The sequence below is a fragment of the Diabrotica virgifera genome, chromosome 3, assembly GCF_917563875.1.
Source record: "Diabrotica virgifera virgifera chromosome 3, PGI_DIABVI_V3a".
Classification (NCBI taxonomy): Eukaryota; Metazoa; Arthropoda; class Insecta; order Coleoptera; family Chrysomelidae; genus Diabrotica; species Diabrotica virgifera.
The window spans coordinates 35,706,178-35,720,480 of record NC_065445.1 but is presented as its reverse complement, the minus strand read 5'-3'; the positions used below and the strand labels follow the sequence as shown (position 1 = coordinate 35,720,480).

At 33.2% G+C, this 14,303-nt stretch overlaps 2 protein-coding genes across 4 annotated transcripts in view; one reads left to right on the top strand and one right to left on the bottom strand.

Annotated features, from left to right (window-relative positions):
* Nucleotides 1-4,129, bottom strand: part of LOC114345218 (uncharacterized) — a 231,693-nt gene extending 227,564 nt beyond the window's left edge. Inside the window, exon 1 of the mRNA XM_028296049.2 lies at nucleotides 3,978-4,129. The gene's annotated coding sequence lies outside the window, so the exon portion shown is untranslated. The remainder of the gene's footprint in view (nucleotides 1-3,977) is intronic.
* LOC114345196 (cardioacceleratory peptide receptor) overlaps nucleotides 1-14,303 on the top strand; it is a 370,854-nt gene that overhangs the window by 209,691 nt on the left and 146,860 nt on the right. The window lies entirely within an intron of this gene.

Below are 14,303 nucleotides of genomic sequence, written 5' to 3'. Positions count from 1 at the left end.
TTGCCCTGAAGAATAAGTAGCAACAAGCCACATCTTTTGTGCGTTCATTTCCCATAAGATGGCCAAGATACTCCATTTTGCTCCCTTGGCGGACGTAAACTAAACTGCATTTAATATCATCAAGCACGTAATAACAGTATTATTAAAATACAACTACACACAGACGTGTAGCCCCTTTACCCTTCAATCCAGTGTAATTACACATACTCTCACAATCAAGACATCGACACACAGCTACCCATCAAATAACTACGGATCCGCGGTTACTACGGCGGTTACAGTAGCCGTGAAGCATCTCTTCATCCCAGAGTACCTCTGTCCCGGCGCAGAGTTCCGACTCAAACATTACTCAAAAGTAATAAGATATATGCTTCACTAAGTACATATTTTTGGTTAACCCAGTAGAAATAAATATTCGAATAATACATAGTTGTGAAGACGATGAGGTGAGGAGACCTTTATGAGGTGTCCCGTGACCTCAGTTTTTATTTAAAAAATCGTCTATTTTTTTGAATAGGTACTTACAAACACTGATGACGTAATGACCAGCACATATTATAGATTGATGGCTATTCAGAATCAAAATTGACGTGTTTTAGGATTTAATCTAGTCATCTGTTTCTGAATTGGTGAATTTATTCCATACTATTTCCGAAACACTTTACAGTATCCTTTAAATTATAAACTCTCACACAATAGGGAACTTGCATAAAATTTTAAATTCGAAAAAAATGTTATAAATCACAACAGAACATAATTTAAAACATGTATCAAAGATAAAAAAGTTTTGTTTGTTTTTCGTTTAAAGACTATTAAAAATCAACATATAGCCCCCATCGGGCTATATGTTTACATTAACCAACAGAGTAAACAAAATTGTATATAATTTTAAATTAGACATTATAATCGTCAGTAGAAAATGCAGTTATGTGACGTTACAAGTGTTTTTGATTGTTTGAACTATTCATAGAAAATTTGTACTTTTACAAAATGGTTTTTATTTCCATAGTAAACCGTCTTTCCTTTCCTTCAATAACTATATCAAACTCCAATCTCAACAAACTGGTATATATTATTACAATGACATAAAATAAATGTCATTAGAATAAAAATATTTTTCCTTTACTCCGCGACGACGAGCTGGTCAAATACCTAAGTAGGTGGAGGCCAATAAACTAAAGAAGAAACAGAAGAATATACCTAAATATAACCATAAACGGAACCATATAGCTAAACTATGTGACGTTACGGGTTGTTTGAACTATTTTAAAATACAGAAGACTTTAAATTTGTACTTCTAAGTTATTATGAGTTCTTGAAGCGTGAAATTTTGGAATCTCACTTTTATACAAAACTGAACATTATTATTTAATAAAAAAATGTGCAAGTTCCCTATGTGGTACTCGACATACTCCAATTTTGTAATTTTATTTTTGATCTCATAAAGCCAAAGAACACTTTATATTTCATTCTTGGCATTATTGAGTTTCAAATATATTATCAGGCAAAGAACAGGAACTTTATAGTTGATTTATTCTCCCCCTTTGATGTGATTCTGCGATAGACGTAATAAGATATATGGATGTATTTTCTTGTAAACGGTGTACCCCATTTTTCTCATTTATGTTAGTAACGGCTTCTCATTCCCAGCTTTATGTCCTTTGTCGAAAATATATTAATTTAACATTCCATAACTTACTTCACAACAGCTACAGCTAGTAGAGATGAGGGTAGCGTATTTTTTGTTCGAAAGAGTGAATGGATGTGGTATGAATTTGGCTGGTACGCTCATTCTCCTTTTATATTATACAGGGTGTTCCATTGATAATTGTAAATATTGTAACTGGGCTCAAAATATGTATTACTGTTTAATGGTTAAAAAAGGTTGGGTTAAACTTTAACTCAATCTTCTTCTTCTTGTCGTGCTGTCTCCTTTAGTGGACGTTAACGACTACACCGGCAAATCTGTCTCTGTCCAATGCGGCTCTAAGCAAAGATGTTGAATCAAGTCCGGTCCAGTCTCTGATATCTTTGTCATGAAATCTGGTGCCTACTGGGATCCCGTTTTCCTTCAATCTTCTCTTGGATGATCAGTTACGCGAGGCAGTACTTTTCGTTTGTCATTATTTGTCCTAGGTACATAACTTTTCTAACTTCGATTATTTTTAAATTATGATTCCTATCTATACCTGTTGTCCTCAGGACATTTTCGTTGGTGGTGTGTGCTGTCCAAGGTATTTTCAAGATCTTTCTATAAAGCCAGAGTTCAAAGGCTTCTTCTAGCTTGTTTATTAGCGTTATATTGAGTGTACACGCCTCCGTTTCAGACAACAGTATTGACCATACATACAGTCGGAAAAATGAAAGAATACCCATGAACAATCACATCAATCACTTATTTTGTATTTGCTGCCTTTTCCTTAATGATAGAGCAAACCCAAATAGAAAAAGTTAAGACATACAAATATCTGGGAACCTGGGTTGATGACAAAAATGACCAAAGCAAAGAAATTAAAGTCCGAATGAAAACTGCAAGGCAAGAATTTATAAAAATGAAGACACTGCTTACAAACAAAGACCTTCAGTTGCCTCTCAGATTGAGGGCTCTAAGATGCTACATATTTTCTGTATTGCTATACGGAATGGAAGCTTGGACATTGAAGAGACAACACATAAGAAGAATAAAAGCGTTCGAAATGTGGTGTTAGAGAAGAATATTGAAAATTCAGTGTGTTCAAAAGATTACCAATGTTGAATTGCTACGACGTTTAAATAAGGAGTTAGAAATTATGAAAAGTATAAAAACTAGAAAACTGGAATATTTGGGTCACATTACCAGAGGAGAAAAATATGAGTTGCTGAGAATTATTATGCAAGGAAGGATCCAAGGAAGAAGAAGAATAGGAAGAAGACGCATCTCCTGGCTGAGGGACCTTAGAGAATGGTTTAACTGTAGTTCATTACAACTATTCAGAGCAGCAGCCAACAAAGTGACCATAGCCATTATGATATCCAACCTCCGATAGGAGAGGGAACTTTAAGAAGAAGAATAAGCCTTTTTCTATAAATAACAAACTTTTGTTATAGAAAAAGATAGCAAATACAAAATATCTGATTGATGTGATTGTTCATGGGTATTCTTTCATTTTTCCGACTGTAGCAATGCAGAAAACGATATCTAAGACTGATATTAATGCTACTTTTACAAAATAAGCTTTTCATTTTGATAATGCCTTGTCTAGTTACTTCTATTAATTATAGTTTTCTTCACAACTCTCAGTAACCCTAATTAACACTATCTGGAGACTATGGTCCAAATCAGTCATTAAAACAGTGTCACCTGCATCGTCTTCTTAGGATGCCTGTCCGTTACGAACGTTGGCTATCATTCTGGCTATGCTGGCTTTGTTGGTTGCTGTCTGTCATCTGCATAGCGGATGTTATTTACTCTTTGTCCGTTTATACTTATACGTTCTAAACAGTGCGATAAAGCGTTGGCAAATATTACATCAGAGAAGACGTTAAATAGTATCGATGACAGCACATAACCCTGTCTGACAACTCGTTGTATTTCAATTGGTCTTGACGTATTACCATTGATCTTTATATTCGCTCTCTGATTCCAATAAATAGCTTCTATAATTTGAGAATCTCTTTTGTCGATTCTGATATCGTTCAATCGTTATATTAAGGTTCTGTACTGTACCCGATCTAACGAATTTTCAAAATCTAAAAACAGACAAAAAGATCTGCTTGTTGATCTTTGAAATTTTGTGCCAGAGTTTGAATGATCTAAAACCTTCTTCTTCTTTTCGTATAGACATGACTCTGTCTGTTTTTTAAATGTACCTAATAGTATATGAAATTATTAATAAAATTTCAGAGTTGTGTTGGCTGAATGATTTTAGGTGGCTGGTAGATAGATTAAAGAGGGAATATGATGATACAGACAAAATTATGAATATTAAAAATCTTACCCAAGTCACTGTTTGGTCACTGCTCACTCGCGTCTCGATCAAACACATATGTTGCACGTTTCACAATTTTACACGTGGTTGTGCGAATTTTATTTTTTTAGCGGATTTGCGGTTTGTCTATATCGAATTAGTGTCTAATACTATTGCACAGAGATAAGCAGCGTTTGTTTAACGATAATTTAATCAGAGAAAGGTTCTTGAGTTGATAATATTTAAACCCAGAGAAAGGTTCGCGTTAATAGTTAAACTCAGATAAAGCGTTGTCAGTGTTGTCAAAAATAGCTAACACTGGGATAACACAAGAGAGAGATATGCACTTATGTTAACTTTGCTGGTCAACAGTTAAGAAAAAAAGAACATTCGCTTGTAGTTCACAAATATCTCAGTAAATTGCCTGTATTGACTAGGGATGAAACTAGGTAGGGAGGTCGATAGGATAGGCTCCTGCCGATTGATCTGTCTATTGTTACACCTAGATACTCTCTCTACTACCTACCTAGATGATCTCTCTACTTTTTTAAATATACCTACATTGATCAGTCTTACTAGTATTATCTACTATTATAAAAATGCTAATGCCAAATTTACTGCTATAAATCTTATACGGAATTTTCAACTTCTTAAAATGCCTCAACACCCATTAGGAATGAAAAATAAATTGTGTTCCCACTTGCTTGATTTTTATGAATGAAAGTATTGACAATAAAATTTGGGTAGGTACATAAAATAACCATATTAGGGCCCGGTACTTTATGTCTCGATTAACAGCCGGTTAGTTAACCGGGGTTTAATCGTGACCTCTTTAGGGTCTCTTGCGTTGTAATAAATGTAATTATAATAATTATCATACTTATTTATAATTATAATGATACTTGTAATTGCATTTATTACAACGCAAGAGACCCTAAATAGGTCCCGATTAAACCCTGGTTAATTAACCGGCTGTTAATCGAGACATAAAGTACCGGGCCTAAGTATTTTTTTCTGTACAGGTCTTACAGTAAAGCAAAATTAGGTTTCACGCCTACGTAACCAAATTTTGAAAAAATTTAAGATTTTTCTAATAATTAGATCCAAGAGCGAAAATTGTTACCTACGCTTGAAACGTATTATACAGGGTGGTTCATCTTATTCGTCTCGGTCTCTCTACGAAAAACGACTTGATATTTTAAAAAAAATCTTCACAGAAATATACAGGGCCATTATCACTACAATCTAAAATAATGTGAATTATACATGGTGCTGCAAAAGAGATAATTAATAATTAAAAGATAATTAATCAAAGTTATATTTTTTCTTGTAGAACACACTATATCTGATAACATTTTTGAATTGCCCTTTAAAAATAAGCTATACCTTAATAAGGGTTCACCACACCTAAATATAGGGTGTTTTCATTTATTTCGATTTTTATAATAATGTAAGGTTTTAGAAAAAAAATATATCTACGAATCTAAGAATCTATGACATTTTTTTTGGATCTTAATAATAGACTACTCAGTCATTGTTCCATTAATAAATTCAAGCTGTAAAAACGCACTTATTTTAACTGTAACATCCTGTAACAAACTGAAACAACGATACATACAATTTAGTCGGAGAGATAGAAGCGGATTTTGCTCCTGATCAGTAATATGGACAAATTATACGGGGATATGTTGAATTAGTCGTGTTCATGACTTTCCCACACGGCCGAAACTAGAAGTAGGTCGTGATGTAACTAGGCAAAATCATCAGGGGCGGAACGCTGCGTGGGGGTCAAAGAGGTTAGGGTAGGGGTGAACATAAAAATTATAAAGGGTTTTTTGTGACGTTCGTAATCGAGATAGTGCACCAAAATTTGGGAATAGGTAGGTAATGACATAACTAAGTAAAATCTCCAGGGGCGGAACGCTGCGTGGGGAACAAAGGGATGGGACAGGGGTGAATATAAAAATTATAAGGGGTTCTTGTGACGTTCGTGATCAATACATATAGTGCACCAAAATTGGGGAATAAGTAGATCATGACGTAACTAAGCAAAATCTCCAGGTCGGAACGCTGCGTGCGGACAAAGAGGTAGAGGCGGGGCTGAATATAAAAATTATAAGGGGTTTTTTGAAACTTTTGATCACGAACGTCACAAAAAACCCCTTATAATTTTTATATTCAAATCTGCATGCCACCCTTTGTCCCCCACGCAGCGTTCCGCCCCTGAGATTTTGCTTAGGTACGTCATGATCTACTTACCCCCAAATTTTGGTGTACTATCTCGATCACGAACGTTACAAGAACCCTTTTTAATTTTTATATTCACACCTGCCCCACCCCTTTGTACCCCACGCAGCATTCCGCCCCTGGAGATTTTACTTAGTTATGTCATGATCTACTTATTCCCAAATTTTGGTGCACTATCTAGATCACGAACGTCACAAAATATCCTTTAAAATTTTTATATTCACCCATGCCCCCACCCTTTTGTCCCCCACGCAGCATTCCGCCCCTGGAGATGCTGCTTAGTTACGTCATGACCTACTTCTTCCCAAATTTTGGTGCACTATATCAATCATGAGCGTCACAAAAAAAAATAATAAAAACCGCCACTTTGACTCCTTATAACTACCCTCGTCCCCCGCTCTGGTTTTAGCTTGAAATCTCTTGCTAAAATCGTCGAAAAGAGTAATGAAAAAAATTATGTTCCCACTTACTTGAATTTTATTAATGAAAGTATTAACAATAACGTTTGGTACATAAAATAACCATATTAAGTATTTTTTTCTGTAAAAATCTTACAAATCTTACAGTGAAGCAAAATTAGGTTTTACGCCTACGTAACCAAATTTTTAAAAAATTTAAGAATCTCTAATTAGATCCAAGAGCGAAAATTGCTACCTACGCCTGGAACGTATATATATCAGATTATACTTCATTAGGAGTCGCCGCAAAGAGCACAAAAAGTAAGACGTAAAAATTCTGACATGGAAAAATGTCAGAATAAATGGATGATAAGGAATCTCCGCCTAGCGGTTTAAAAACTTGTGAGTTAAGATGTAACGAACTGAAAATCATTTTATGCCCTATATTCATTTTAGGAATAAAGTTTTTTGAGCTTACCAAGTTATAAAATATGGTACAATGAAAAAGGCATACAATATATACACTTTTGAGCAAAAAAATGGGGTCACTCGATGAATTATATATAATATAAGGAGTCGATGGCATGGTATCTAATAGCTCGATCAAAGAACAATCTGACCCCAAAAAAATAAAGGAAGGATGAAAATTTGGAAATAGGTAGTTGAAATTGTCTATTATTATATAAGAAAAAGTTTACAACTCTACATCCCCTCCATTTTTGTAAAATGGAGGGGATACCCCCTTCTCGGGGGTGAAAAATATACATTCAAAATAAGTCCGGAATTGGATAAAATGACTAATCCTAAACAACTTTTGCTCTATAGAGTTTTTCACTAAGTCAATACTTTTCGAGTTATTTGCGAGTGAATATGTTCATTTTTAACAAGAAAAAACATGTTTTTGGACGGTTTTTCCCAAATACCTCAAAAAGTAAGTATTTTATCGAAAAAAATATTCTAAGAAAAAATACAGCTTATAAAAAATTTTAAAAAATGGTGTAGGCATGAAGTCTATTGGCCCAGTAGAAGCAGAGTTGTAGTAATGAAAATTGGGTTCTTCTTCGTCAAATTCCAAATCGAATATTTCAATGTTAAATAACCAAAAAAACGAAGCACTTTTCGGGGAAATCTCATTACAACTGTTTTAAAGTGTGTAAAAAAAGGTTTACTTTTGTTTTACAAAAAAAGTTCTAACATTAAAAGTAAGTGAGTTACGCTCAAAATATCTTTGGTCCCTCTTATTTTTGTTGTAAAAAAACACGAAAATCGCCCCCTACTTATCACTTCAAATAAATTGAATCATTATCGCTTTACAATTTACTTTGACTATGTATTTTCTGTAAGGCTGTAGTTAAAATAGCTTGAACGAGTAACTAATTACGAGTTTAGGCAACATTTGAACAGCCATAGCATAACATAACAAAAAATCCAAATTATTCAGAATAGCAAAACGTACATTTTATTACTCTTTGAGATTTTTAGTATTACTAATAGTTTTTAAGTTACCTTAAAAAAAATTGGATTTTTTTTACAAAATTAAAAAAATGTTTTATTTTAAAACCAATTTTTTCCAAAAATAAGCACTTTGACATAACGAAACTTATATATCATATAAATAATACATAAGTAAATTAACTTGTGAAGCGGTAACGATTAATTTTATTTGGAAAGCTAATTAGGGGGTGATTTTCGCGATTTTTTTACCAAAAAATAAAAGTGACCAACAACATTTTGAGCGTAACTCACTCTTACTTTTAATGTTAGAACTTTTTTGAGAAAACAACGATAAACCTTTTTTTACACACTTTAAAAAAGTTGAAATGAGTTTTCCCCGAAAAGTGCTCCGTTTTTTGGTTATTTCACGTTAAAGTATTCGATTTGGATTTTGACGAATAAGAACCTACTTTTCATTAGCTAGAACTCTGCTTCTACTGAGTCTAGACTCTTCACGCATACACCATTTTTTTCTGTTTTTATAAGCTATATTTTTACTAAGAATATTTTTTCCGTAAAATACCTATTTTTTGAGTTATCTGCGAAGAACCGTCCAAAAACATGTTTTATTTTTATTAAAAATGAACATATTCACTCGCAAATAACTCGAAAAGTGTTGACTTAGTGAAAAAACTCTATAGAATAAAAGTTGCTTAGAATTAGTCATTTTATTCAATTCCCTACTTATTTTGAACATATGTTTTTTCACCCCCGAGAAAATATTTTTCATCCCGCAATCCCAATTTTTGTAAAATGGAGGGGATGTAGAATTGTGTAGAAATTGGGATGAACTTTTTCTTATATAATAATAAACAATTTCAACTACCTATTCCCAGATTTTCATGCTTCCTTTATTTTTTTTTTGAGGTTTTTGAAAAGTTTTGTGTTCATTGATCGGGCTATAAGTCCTTCGCTATGTATTTCCACTGCTTGTACATACTCATCGAGGGTTAAATTCCTTGTAGCGCTTTCCATTTCCACCCAGCAACAAAAAAAATATGGACTTATTGAAACCTTAAATAATAAATCTACTAATTTTCACAATAAATCAGACACTTTTTGTCTGTTAACAATTTGACATCCATTAAATTGTTAATTTCTTATAGCCTACTTTAGGCTTGTTTATTAAACTAAGCAGAAAATGAGGATTTATTGATGAAAAACATGGCTAGTTGTTAACGTGCCTAATTTTTGTTATTATCCAACATAAGCAAATTCTTTAGAAGCCTTAAGATAACCCATTCTTCCATCAATATCTTCTTCCATTGCTTGGCGCATACTTTCCTCATTCCAAGACTGCCGATCACTTTTTCTTTTATATTTTCCCATCTTTTAATAACCCTAAAAAAAATGAAATTAAATATGCTTGTCAAAAAGTATCTATGTTTTGGTTGGACAAAACGGGATAGTATCCAGTTTTACCCAACTACTCGATATCCCATTTTACAAAACTAAACACTGAATAATGTTTTGAAATTTTTCAATCATAATCACAAATATCGCAGAACACACTAATATTACATAGAGAAACATAAAAAATACTCACCGGTATTTATTTTGTTGATTTAAACTTAATAATCCTTAACTAACTACGGATGAAACTAATTAACATAACCTTACTTTTTCAAACTAGCATTTGCCACAAGCCACATATCAACAATTAATCAGAGTAACCTCCTACTACATTCAAATAGACGGTATCTGTTGTAGTGATTAACAACCCCGGTCATTAGATGGCGCCGTTTTATTTTTATATTATCGTCGGTATCCCGTTTTACCAGACTATCCTGTTTTAGCCAACTCTCCCCTACGAATAAAATAAAATATCGAACAACTCAATCCACCACCGAATTCTAAATCGTTGCCTCAAAGTGAAGTAATCAGTGTGCATAGGAATATCAGATTCCGTCTGTTGAAAGCATTTGTCTCCAAATTTATTCAATTTCGTTGCACAGCATGCAGAGCAACGAATTAAATCCTTGAAATGTTTAGTAGAATATGCATCGCTGATTCACAAGTTTACTTGATCTGAATCTTGATCGGTTCCGTATCATACCGCGTAGAAATTCTGACAAGTTAGGATATTAGCTTTAACTTGGTATGGAATACTACATAATATGCTTTAAAATGGAAATAAAACAAATTTTGTATCGGCAAAAGCATTAGGGCTGTTTCACTTTATAAGAATTTTGAACATGCGGGGGTTTTCTCGTGCGGTAGTTTTGACGCACCGATCCTTTTCACACAATAAGAATTGAGTCGCACGAAGATATTTTGCTGTGTTGTTTGGTACATTATTTTTATTTATACTTTGTGGCTGAGATAAGTACATGATACGATATCTGATATGTATCATTACGATGTATCATTACAAATGTGTATTTTTGTCCATACTTTTGTCCTAATATACTGTAATGCGTATTGAATTCATTTGAAATTTCTATTTTGTCAGTTATTATTTCTTATGTTTTTAATTAAAAGTCTTTTGTCTATAATCGTTGTTCTACTAAGTTATTTGTGGGATTTTGGATTAGCTCATCTAATTAGCTGTATTACAATCTATGTAATAAACTATTCTAAATGGGAATTAAGCCACAATTGAACTAAAAAAATTATTACAAAAAATATTTTATTACCGTTTCGACATCCGATTTGGGCTCCAAACGTTAACAAAATTATTTTTTAGTTAAATTGTGGCTTATTTCCCATTTAGAATAGTTTATTATAAAAATTCCACAAAGAAACAGCTTCATAACAACATTACAATCTATGTTTTTCATGTACAAAATTTAAAAGACCCTCTGTCGTCCATTCATTTTTAAATGTTGTTCACCTCGTTTCAGATGTTGTTTTTAGATAATTTCACACAAGACGTGACCGCCGCCCTACTCCAGTCTTCACCGAGTCGTTTACCCTATAATACTAAATTTAATTTCGTAGAATAAAATGTATACATTATATGGAGTGAAATCAAATAATAGCGTTGTGGTTACTTTATTGTCGAAGAAAGAGAAATAAGAGGAACCGAATTCATTGGGTCCATCCTATTAATGCAAAAATATACGATTTATATATTTTTATATTCACACATATTGATGGAAGACCCTCTATACTCAACGTTAATTGCAAATATGTATGTAAAATAAAGTTTATTATAATATACTTAGCAGTTTTAGTTACTGTTGTTATCACTAATATATGATTAATTTTGCTGTACTTATAAAATGTTTTTTTCTTTATCACCTAATACGTTAAATTCACGGTTAAGTGCACGGCATACACCATTCCAAGCATTTCTCGTCAAGTTTCTATCTTTATATTATATTTCTATTATTTTGTCCCAAAGAACAGGTCTCGCTTCAATTAATGATAATGTTTATTTAATATTCTCGAGTAGAGATATCGTTTATAAAATTAAAGGTAAAAGTGTTTTTTCTTCTTCATGTGCCTTATCCGTTCCGAACATTGGCAATTTACATAGCTATTCTGACTTTGCTCACGGCAGATCTGAATAGTACGGCAGATGAAAATCCGAACCATTGCAGCAAGTTTTGGAGCCACACTGGAGTGTCTCCTCCTCCCTGGACTCCTTCTGCTGTCTATTTTACCTTGGATGATTAGCTGTAGTACTTTACATTTATTGTGCCTCATAACCTAGCCCAAGTATTCCAACTTTCTTTCCTTTATAGTTATTCCTTCCTCTCTCTCTTTACTTATCCGGCGTAGTACCTCCTCGTTGGTCACGTGTTCGGTCCAGGATATAGGGCTTATCATCGATTGCCATTTGTTTCGAGCTTCTCTCAGATGTTGTATATTTATTAAGCGCAACAGGCCTTATAGGCCTAGGGCCAAAATGTTATGACATTTCTTATTACATAAATAATAATAGTTATTTATGAAACAGTTCGTGAAGTATGCTTTTTGCGAACGCACGTGATGTTTAGAGCACGAGCGACAACGGAGCGAGTGCTATACATCGCGCAAGTTCGCAAAAAGTAGGGGAGACTGGGTAACAGTGAGACACTTTTTTTTCATTTAACCATAAGTCCACTACTGTGACATGTATAAACAAAATTTCTTCAGGATTGTACTCTCACATGTGTTCATTACACAAGAAAAAGTCATGCATGGGTAACAGTGAGACAGTATAATATTTATAGGAAAGAAAACATACAAAAACATTTAAATTACAAGATATTTATTTATATGAAAAATAAAACAAATAAAAAACAAATTCAAGTTACAAAGTACTTATTTATTAAAAAAATAGGGATCGGAAATAACGTACATTTATTAAATTGAAATTTATCTCTAATGAAAAAAAATTTGCCGTTTAGTATGACGTTAACAAACTGGCCTTGGCAATATCATCTTAATGCCTTTTACTACAAATTTTAGAAAAAAAAAATACAAAATGTAATTTTTTATAACATCTGCGTAACAGTGAGACATGTCTCAATGTACACCGTCTCACTGTTACCCATTTGCCATAAAATTTAAAAAATATTATTTTTGTTATTATAAAACTTAGTTTGCATTGCTAAACTGTGGTATCATGTTTACTAATCTATACACAATGTCATAGTAATACTAGAAAAATCTTAATAATTAACATGCTTTTATAAAAAATTCTCAAAATTCCTGTATTATTTTACTTAGTGCCCACCAAACACACTTTATCACGATAAATCCTAAACTGAAACTGCACGGCCGCCGAACATATTAGTAATCAGTAACCAGTAAATAGGGCTTTTCATCGATTGTCATTTGTTTCGAGCTTCTGCCATGTGTCACATAATATTAATATATCTACGTCATACGTCTTTATTAATATTAATTATTAATATTATGTGACACATGACAGAAGCTCGAAACAAATGACTGTGAATGAAAAGCCCTATACAGCAATCATGCGTAAGTAATAATATCTCCACGTGGCGAAAAGGAGGGAAGATATTTCAAGTGTCTCACTGTTACCTATGTCTCACTGTTACCCAGTCTCCCCTACTTCACGCACAGTTTCATACAATATTTTATCTACGATAAACAAGTAAAAAAACTGTAACTCTTCGTCACTGGAATTCATTTCTATTCTACAATTTTTAGAACTTTGACATTTAAAAATTCTAATTTCTTTCAAACCACTAACTGTCAATTTTTTTTTGTAATTTATTGCTCATTATGTCATTACCATGACAACGCGAAAGTTAAGGATATTTGATTATTATATGAAAGTGTGTCAAAAACAGTGCGAAAAAGTAAATCCCATTTAAAATACATTGTTACTTCACGCACACTTTAAACCCTTCACGCACTTCTATCTATAATGACAGTTTTCACAAACTAAAAACTTAAACATAATATGACATAGAGTAGGTAAATAACTTTATATAGAACTTTATATAGCTTACATAACTTATACAAGAATACATATACAAATACGATGGCAAGACAAGACGACTTACGAAAGACAACAAAAAACTGGATACAGAAAGCACAAGATAGAACACTTTGTAGACAAACAGGGGAGGCCTATGTCCAGCAGTGGATTGAGAGAGGCTGATGATGATGATAACTTATGTATAAATTTTATTTAATTACACTTCAGTCTATTTATACACTCCTTCACCACCTCCCTCCATTTCCTTCTGTCTAATGCTAGTTCTTTCCATCTCTCAATGTTACTTTTCTTCAAGTCTTCATACACACTGTCTTTCCATCTTTTCCTTGGTCTGCCTTTCCTTCTCTTTTTCATTGGTCTCCGTGAGAGCACCATTTTGGGCATTAGTTTACTTCCCATTCTCTCGATGTGTCCCAAATACCGTATTCTCTGTGCTTTGATCGTCGTCGTGATCGTTGGCTCTTGATATAATTCTTTTAATTCTTTATTGGTTCTTCTTCTCCACTGACTTTTTATTTTCACACCTCCATATATTGCTCTTTGCATCTTTCCCTCCGATCTTTCTAAAAGGTCTGTTTCTGACTTTTTGGGCACCCATGTTTTGGCATGCGTATGTTACTGTAAGTCTGATAACAGTCTTATAAATTCTAATTTTTGTTTTTCTTGATACGTATTTGGATTTTAATCATGTGCGTAATGCTCCATATTTTTTATTTCCTTTAGCTATTCTTGCCTTTATCTCCCCTTCTTCATGACCATTTTCATCTATTTTGGCTCCCAGGTAAATAATTTCTTTGGCTCTTTTGAACGAGTATG